The sequence below is a fragment of the Vespa mandarinia genome, chromosome 18 (assembly GCF_050613455.1).
Source record: "Vespa mandarinia isolate Hongniang chromosome 18, ASM5061345v1, whole genome shotgun sequence".
Lineage (NCBI taxonomy): Eukaryota > Metazoa > Arthropoda > Insecta > Hymenoptera > Vespidae > Vespa > Vespa mandarinia.
In genome coordinates this window covers 237,146-244,504 of record NC_140827.1, presented here as the reverse complement: position 1 = coordinate 244,504, position 7,359 = coordinate 237,146, and the positions used below count along the sequence as shown (strand labels likewise).

Below are 7,359 nucleotides of genomic sequence, written 5' to 3'. Positions count from 1 at the left end.
ACTTTTTAAATTATTTTATGATCCAAGATATACATACCAATTTCAAATATATTCTGAAAAAAAAATCAAACGCACCATTTTTAACACTAACAAGTCTTGTAATGAGCATGTGTAACAATATACCGCATAAAGGCCACACAATTTACGCAGACAATTGGTATACCAATATCAATTTAGCTAAAAAATTAATTGCTTGTAACACTCATTTGATAGAAACTATAAGGAAAAACCGTAAAAGAATATCCGTAGAAGTTAAACTAAAAAAATTAAAACGAGAAAAATTGACTACAATGCAAAATAGGAAAAGGATTATGGTTCTTAAACAACAGACGAGATATTTTAATAATTTCCATAAAATATTTGGCGCAAACAGTAACTGTATGCAAAAATAATTACACACGTGAAAAACTAACAGTAGTTTTAAATTACAATGTAGGAAAATAAGATGTAATTTGTCCAATCAGATGATAGGATATTCTACACCACACAGAAAAACCCTCATGCGGTATATAAAATTAGCTATCGAATTGTTATTAAATACATCAGCTACGAATATATAAACTGACAAAGAAAAAGGAAAAATTAAGATCTCTAACTTTAGAATAGAACTGTCAATGCATCTCACATAGTGCCGTGATGTAGATATAGGGCCATCAAATATATCTATCCGAAGAAGAGTAAGCCATAAAACGTAAAAGAAGGTAGGACTAGCATACACGGTGTGAAAATTTTACAATGTTAGCAAAAAAATTTTGCAAGTTTTAGAACAATGAGTATTAAAATTCAGACAAAAAGCCATATACTTCCCAAATTGTATTGATCAGCTACATTTATGTTTGAAATGCTTTAGTGCAATATATCGTAAGATGGAAGATTTGATAAAAATTAATTTTTCATTTTTGATTTTAAGCAAAATAAACAAAATTGTAACACGACTGAAGTTCCTGTAAATTGTGATGAAATAAAATTATATTATATATAATAATAATTAAGATAAAAAAGAAAGTAAAAATAAAAATTTAATTGACTGCTTTGAAAGAGTCATTACAAAATAGCCAATATTCAGAAAGATTATACCATTCATAAGATTTTTACAAATTACTATATTTTTGCATTTAACAAATAATGATGCAGTTGACAATACAGACTGATTACATAAAATAAAAGTTATAATAAATTTGTTTATTCATAAATTCAAAAATGTATACACATGGATGTCAGCATTAATAAATCATTAATGCAATTTAAGGGACTTATTTCATATAAACAATATAATCTAACCTACAAAGATTTGGCATAATAATTTATAAATGATATAAATCAGCGTGAAATTATTGCTATCATTTTATGATATATATAGGTCATGACAAAATAAATTCTAATAATAACGCACCAAAAAATTATGAAATTGTCACAATCAATTTTCAATAAATTATTTCATATGTTGAAAAATAATATGCGTCACCGAAACTGTTTTTAACAATAATTAAACATAAAACACCTGGAACTATGCGTTTTAATAAAACCAATATACCCAGATTTTGTCGGTTAAAAATTAAAAATGAGAAAATATAACTGAAAGGAGAAAATAAATGAAACGTTTATGCCATTTCTACAAAGTACAAAACAGCAGAAATAACTGATTGTAGGCAAGAATAAACACAATTTAATCGTATTTTTAAACCAAAATATGTCACTGAATATAATAAAAGTACGATTGAAATTAATCACTAATTTCTTTTCGTATTATGAGATAATATATGAAAATATATAGAAAATTCATCTTATATATATTCGACAAGGCACATTTAATAGATATATACTGTGCGAAACAATAAATAAAGAAAAAAAACAAAGTTATACTGAATATAGAATAAATATTATAGAATTATTATTAAAAACTGCACAATTAGTGGATAATGAAAAACGATTCAGAATAACTTATCGAATAGCAATAAACATCACGAAAACTATAGATGCAACATTGGGCTCATTTTTCAAAGAATATAAAAAAACTATAAAAAAAAAAAACAAGAAAATAAAAAACAATTTAACAATATCAAAAAATAAATAAGAGCTTATAAAATTAGTGAAAAATATAAGAAATGCATTGAAACAACATGGAAATACAAAAGATGCCAAATTGTGTTAGATGCACCATACTGCAAAGATATCACACGATTATTAATTTTTTCTAAATGATAGAAATTAAAAATAAGCATATCTTCATAAATTGAAATAAAATGTTACTAGTATTTCTAGGTCAAAAATTATTTCATTTTACTGGATGAATTGTTTTCGATTATTGCATCTAAAAAAGATCTCGAAAGACTTACTTTTTGTGTTATGATCTGTTTGATTATATTATAACGTTTAAATGCATGTGCAAAAATATGTTTATTCAAATTAATCAGATTTTATGGTTTTTATAATAATTAATTTCGTTAGCATCCACATAATTGGCACACGTTTAAGCACGCATGGTCAAAAAGCTGCAGAAGCCAACGTGTGAGCGAGCGCCTTCGTCACCAATTATGACAACCAATCGCACTTAAATCACACTGCAAAGAGTTGTTGCATGACTTGTATTAATTAAATGATTCATTAATAAAACAAGAAAATACTATCCTAAGCTAATGAAACTGGACTATGCCCAATAAAAAAAAAATTAAAACTGTACCATTCAAGAGTAAATCCAAAAAGTTAATTATTAATGGTTATTTGTCAACTATTAATAGAAAAAATTAAAACTAGTAACTCATGTCAAGTCGAATCTTTCATCCTCGACATAATATATACTGGTGAGACTGAAATTTGTTCACTCACTGCTTAAGATCCACAATAGCTCCAAAACACTCGCCCCGTTGTAGCTCGAAATTTATGTAAGCTGTTCCGTCATAAGTCCAAAATGAAATAAATCGACGTAGATGGAAAATTAATTAGATTGAATTTGTAATACATTGGCTTAATGACAATGCAAATCTGAAAAAGGATTAAACACAATTTTTATTATATTTATCGTAATAAAAAGAAATGTAGAATTATATTAGCTATTAAATTTAAACATTTATTTACCAATATTCTTCTACAGAAGTGTAATAGGTCCTTGATCATCTTCCATGATGCACTGACTCAAATGCGGAATAATTATTTAATAATTAAGAGTCAAACAATGAATTTAATTCGCGAATATCTATTGCTTGTATTATATATAATATCTACAGTATATTTGATTGTAGAAGAAAAAAAAAAAATTTTATACGAACAAATATTGACTTTATGACTGCTTTGGACCCGAACTATTCATACAGATATTTCTAAAAGTTTTTTAACATCATAAAACGCAAACAAATTTAAATTAACCGAAAAACATTAACAACAAATCTACTTCACAATTCCTTTATTTTATCGAAACAAAGATCGATTCATCTATAGCTGCACGAACAACTGCAATCATAATCTGAAAATAAAAACAATATCAATATTATTGTACAATACAAAAAAATTGTTAAAAGTATAAAGTCAAAAAATAAAAGATTACTCAAATTCTTACTAACAAAAAGTAACAATGAAATAAACAAAAACATTGTAACGGTAATCAAAAGAATTAAAAAATAATATCACCTACGAATCACAATATAATCTAAAAAATATTAATAATGTTCACGATACTAATTATTTTATAATAAAAATACATAGCATAATTATTAATAATTATGATAATTATTAATTATTCTAAAATAAAATATAGTTAAATTTTCACTGGAATAATTAACACGCAAATACTTATACAACAGAAAAATAGCCGAGAATGTTATTGCGAGTAGGTATCGTATCATCCTAAGAAAGAGAGGTCATCTATACCCATCCCTGCTACAAATCTTTCGTAAGTTCGTACACGAAAACAAATTTTCGAGAACAATTACTGATATCATTTCCTAGGACGTAATAGAAGATTTATTCATATTTAACGCCCTCATACATCAAAACATACTTGACCTTTTTTTTAACAGCATACTTAGCTTACTTCGACTACATAATAAAAACAGTAAAATATAATACACGACCTTCACTGTGTTTCCAACTTCGTCGATTCAAAAAATTTTATGTATTACTGTATATATACTGTATATATATACTGTATATATATGTGTACGTATGTTACATATAATATATAGTACCCAATATACGTAGTATGTATTATAACTTATAAAAGGTAATATAATATTCATTTGACAACAACACAACTTCTTACAAAATGTTCTTTCTTGTTTTTCAAATCCTACCATTTCCTTCCAACCTATTTACATATATTTATCCTTAATTTATATTATAAATAAGATAGCATTCGCTGTCTTATGTATTATATCATGAATTTGACAATAACAATTCCGAACGAAACAGGTCACTCGTTGGCTGATGTGACAAAGAAATGTCTTAATTTTGAGAATTCTATATATGTACATGTGCGTATCTGTACAAATGTATGAACATACATATATTTATCCATGACGAGTTATATACACAACGTGTACGTGTGATATATGTATGCATATATGTATGCATATATGTAGTATTAGTATTCATGTATAGTATTTATCAGGAATATACACACATGTATATACATTATATGTACGATATATTAAGTACGCATATGTATATACACGAATATATAAGATTTAGATAAAAATCGAATATAACACATAATACGATCAGTCAAGATTAATAATTTATAAATTATTATATTCCGTTCAACGAATCATCAGTAGAAATAAACATGCGTGATCAGAACAGAACCGTATTTACAATTTTCAGACTCTTCTTCAACAATTTGCCAGTAACCCGTCATCCGTCTAGTAAACCCGAGAAATCGAAACTAACTAATAAAAACCCATTTTCAATCCTAAATTTTACAGTTGACTATCAATAGTAGTTTAACAGCCAATAGCTATTATCCATCGCACTTATCACGTGCCTAGCAAGCGAATGTTTTGTTTATTTTTATTCGACTTTTTTATTCGACTAAGGACACGGACTAAGTTATTTTAAAACAAGAAAAGTAAACATACCACAAAAATAAAGGCCAGAAATTCGAGAAAAATATGACGCAATAGCACGGCGATGAAAACATGTAAACGGTAATTTTATTTTCGCCAACATTTCAGAAACGCAATATTTTCTTGACTTGCAAATACTATGTCGTAGAAGTCTCATGTTTGATGATCGATTATGTATATTGGACGAATAAATAACTTAGAAAAAAAAATCTTAATTACCTGTAATTACGAAATGATAAAACTTCGTTATCACATACGGGTCCAAACTGGTCTCAGCGATCCCAGCAACAAGAATGACGAAGACTTATCTATGGAGCACCATCTTTTAAACATTTTATACTAATATACAAGCAAATAATAAATCGAATAAGAAGTAAAATTATCTATGTAATAAATTTGAATAATTCTTGTAAATATTCTAAAGAAACAATATCTCTATCTATTCATTTTTATCTATATAGGTTTAATAATATAGTTATAATAGTATAGCATAGTTAAATTGTATAATATAATTATAATAGTATAGCATAGTTAAATTGTATAATATAGTTAAAATATTATATAATTGAAATAAAATATTAGAATTCGGTATCATCAGAAATGTTTAATCGGTTTCTGAAAGAAAGTGATGCTTTTCGTGAAGAACTAATAATTTTCAATAAATAACTGTGTCTTTCTAAAAGAAAAATTTAAAAGAATAAAGACTTACACTAAACCTTCATTATATATAATACATTTGTTCTACATTTAATTTTTTTATTGTGTTACTTTTTCTTTAACTTCATCCTCTACAAATCGATTTCTTTTTCGTATATATAAACAGAATTGTGTAATGTGAAAGTTATAATATTACTTGTATAACTATACTATTATATATACACAATTAATATTATATGCAAACAATTATATTATTATTATATATATATATATATATATATATATATATATATATATTAATATATATATATTAAGTATAACACATATTTATTAAACATATGAAAAGTTTTACATATAAAGTAAGAATTTCTTTTTTACTGGTGAAATAAAATGAAATTTTCAAAATACAGATGAGCGTTAAATACAATTTTTAAATTATATAATGTTGCAAAGAATTAATGGCAACAAATATGCAAAAAGCAAGTTTTAATAAATTAATGTCCTACCCAAAAAAATAACTAATCTACTTTCTTGGACCAGTATTTTGATACATATATACTTATCTGCTTTTACTATATATGAAGAGAAACAAAAAATAAAACACCTGCTCTTTGTTCAAAGTTACATCATGAAATTTCTTCTACCATCTTCTTCGTCCTTATAACTGATAGTAACTGACGACAGTACTAACGACACTTCTCGTAGACCTTCAGAACTGAAATAAGCATAACAGATGATGAGAAGAACAAAGAGCCCAACTGATTGGCTGCACATGCGCACCAACATCACATATCTCACACATGCCCGCACGTACAGGCACGCGCGCATGTTCTATTAAGTCGACTTGTATGCTCTTTATTATATATATGCAAGTGTGTGTGTATCATTCTTTGTATATATATATATATATATATATACACATATATATATATATATATACACACATATATATACACATATATATATATATACACATATATATGCACACATATATATATATACACATGTATATACACACATATATATATATATATACACATATATACACACATATATATATATATATACATATAGAAATGTATTATCCTATATGTGTATATTGCGTCGTGTGAGAAGCAACTACGAGAGCTTTTCTAAATACGCGTCTCTAATAGAGATTAGACGAGCGATAATAACTGATTTATACGGAGAATCTTTCCCCGACCTTCCTAATCGTCAGAGTTATAGATTAACTGGACGCTATGAATAAGAGTCAGCACAAGGCTAGGATACCATCGGAGTTTATTAATGCAAATTAATGGGAGAACGCGCATTCTTTTATAGGATCCCGTGCAGCTTGTAAGGTAGATAACAAATATAGTGTGAATTGTTGTTATCAGAGTATATTTGTTGAAATAAGATACAATTGTTGCTCTTGTATAATAACGTGTACTTATGTTGTTGCTGTTTAGAATGTGCTGGATAGCCCCGATTGAGGCATAGCCAGTGATATTGATAAGACTCGATTATTTTACTGCTAAGTGAAAATGCTTTGTTGCGATTGACTGTAGATTTCTCCCGAACTATCCACGAACGTATTAATGAATTAGGAAAGGAAAATGGAAAGAAAAGAGTTTAAGTAAAAAATGTTAGGAAAATGAAAGCA

At 26.7% G+C, this 7,359-nt stretch overlaps 1 long non-coding RNA gene across 2 annotated transcripts; it reads right to left on the bottom strand.

Annotated features, from left to right (window-relative positions):
- Positions 1–2,111: 2,111 nt before the first annotated feature.
- On the bottom strand, positions 2,112–6,426 carry LOC146872410 (uncharacterized). 2 transcript variants are annotated; one of them, XR_014983256.1, is made up of 5 exons: positions 6,319–6,426; positions 5,277–5,365; positions 3,076–3,460; positions 2,827–2,982; positions 2,112–2,561 (listed from the first exon to the last, which is right to left on the bottom strand). It is a non-coding gene; the product is annotated as an uncharacterized LOC146872410 (long non-coding RNA). The 2 variants fall into 2 exon arrangements; XR_014983255.1 differs by having other exon boundaries at positions 2,112–2,982.
- Positions 6,427–7,359: the final 933 nt, after the last annotated feature.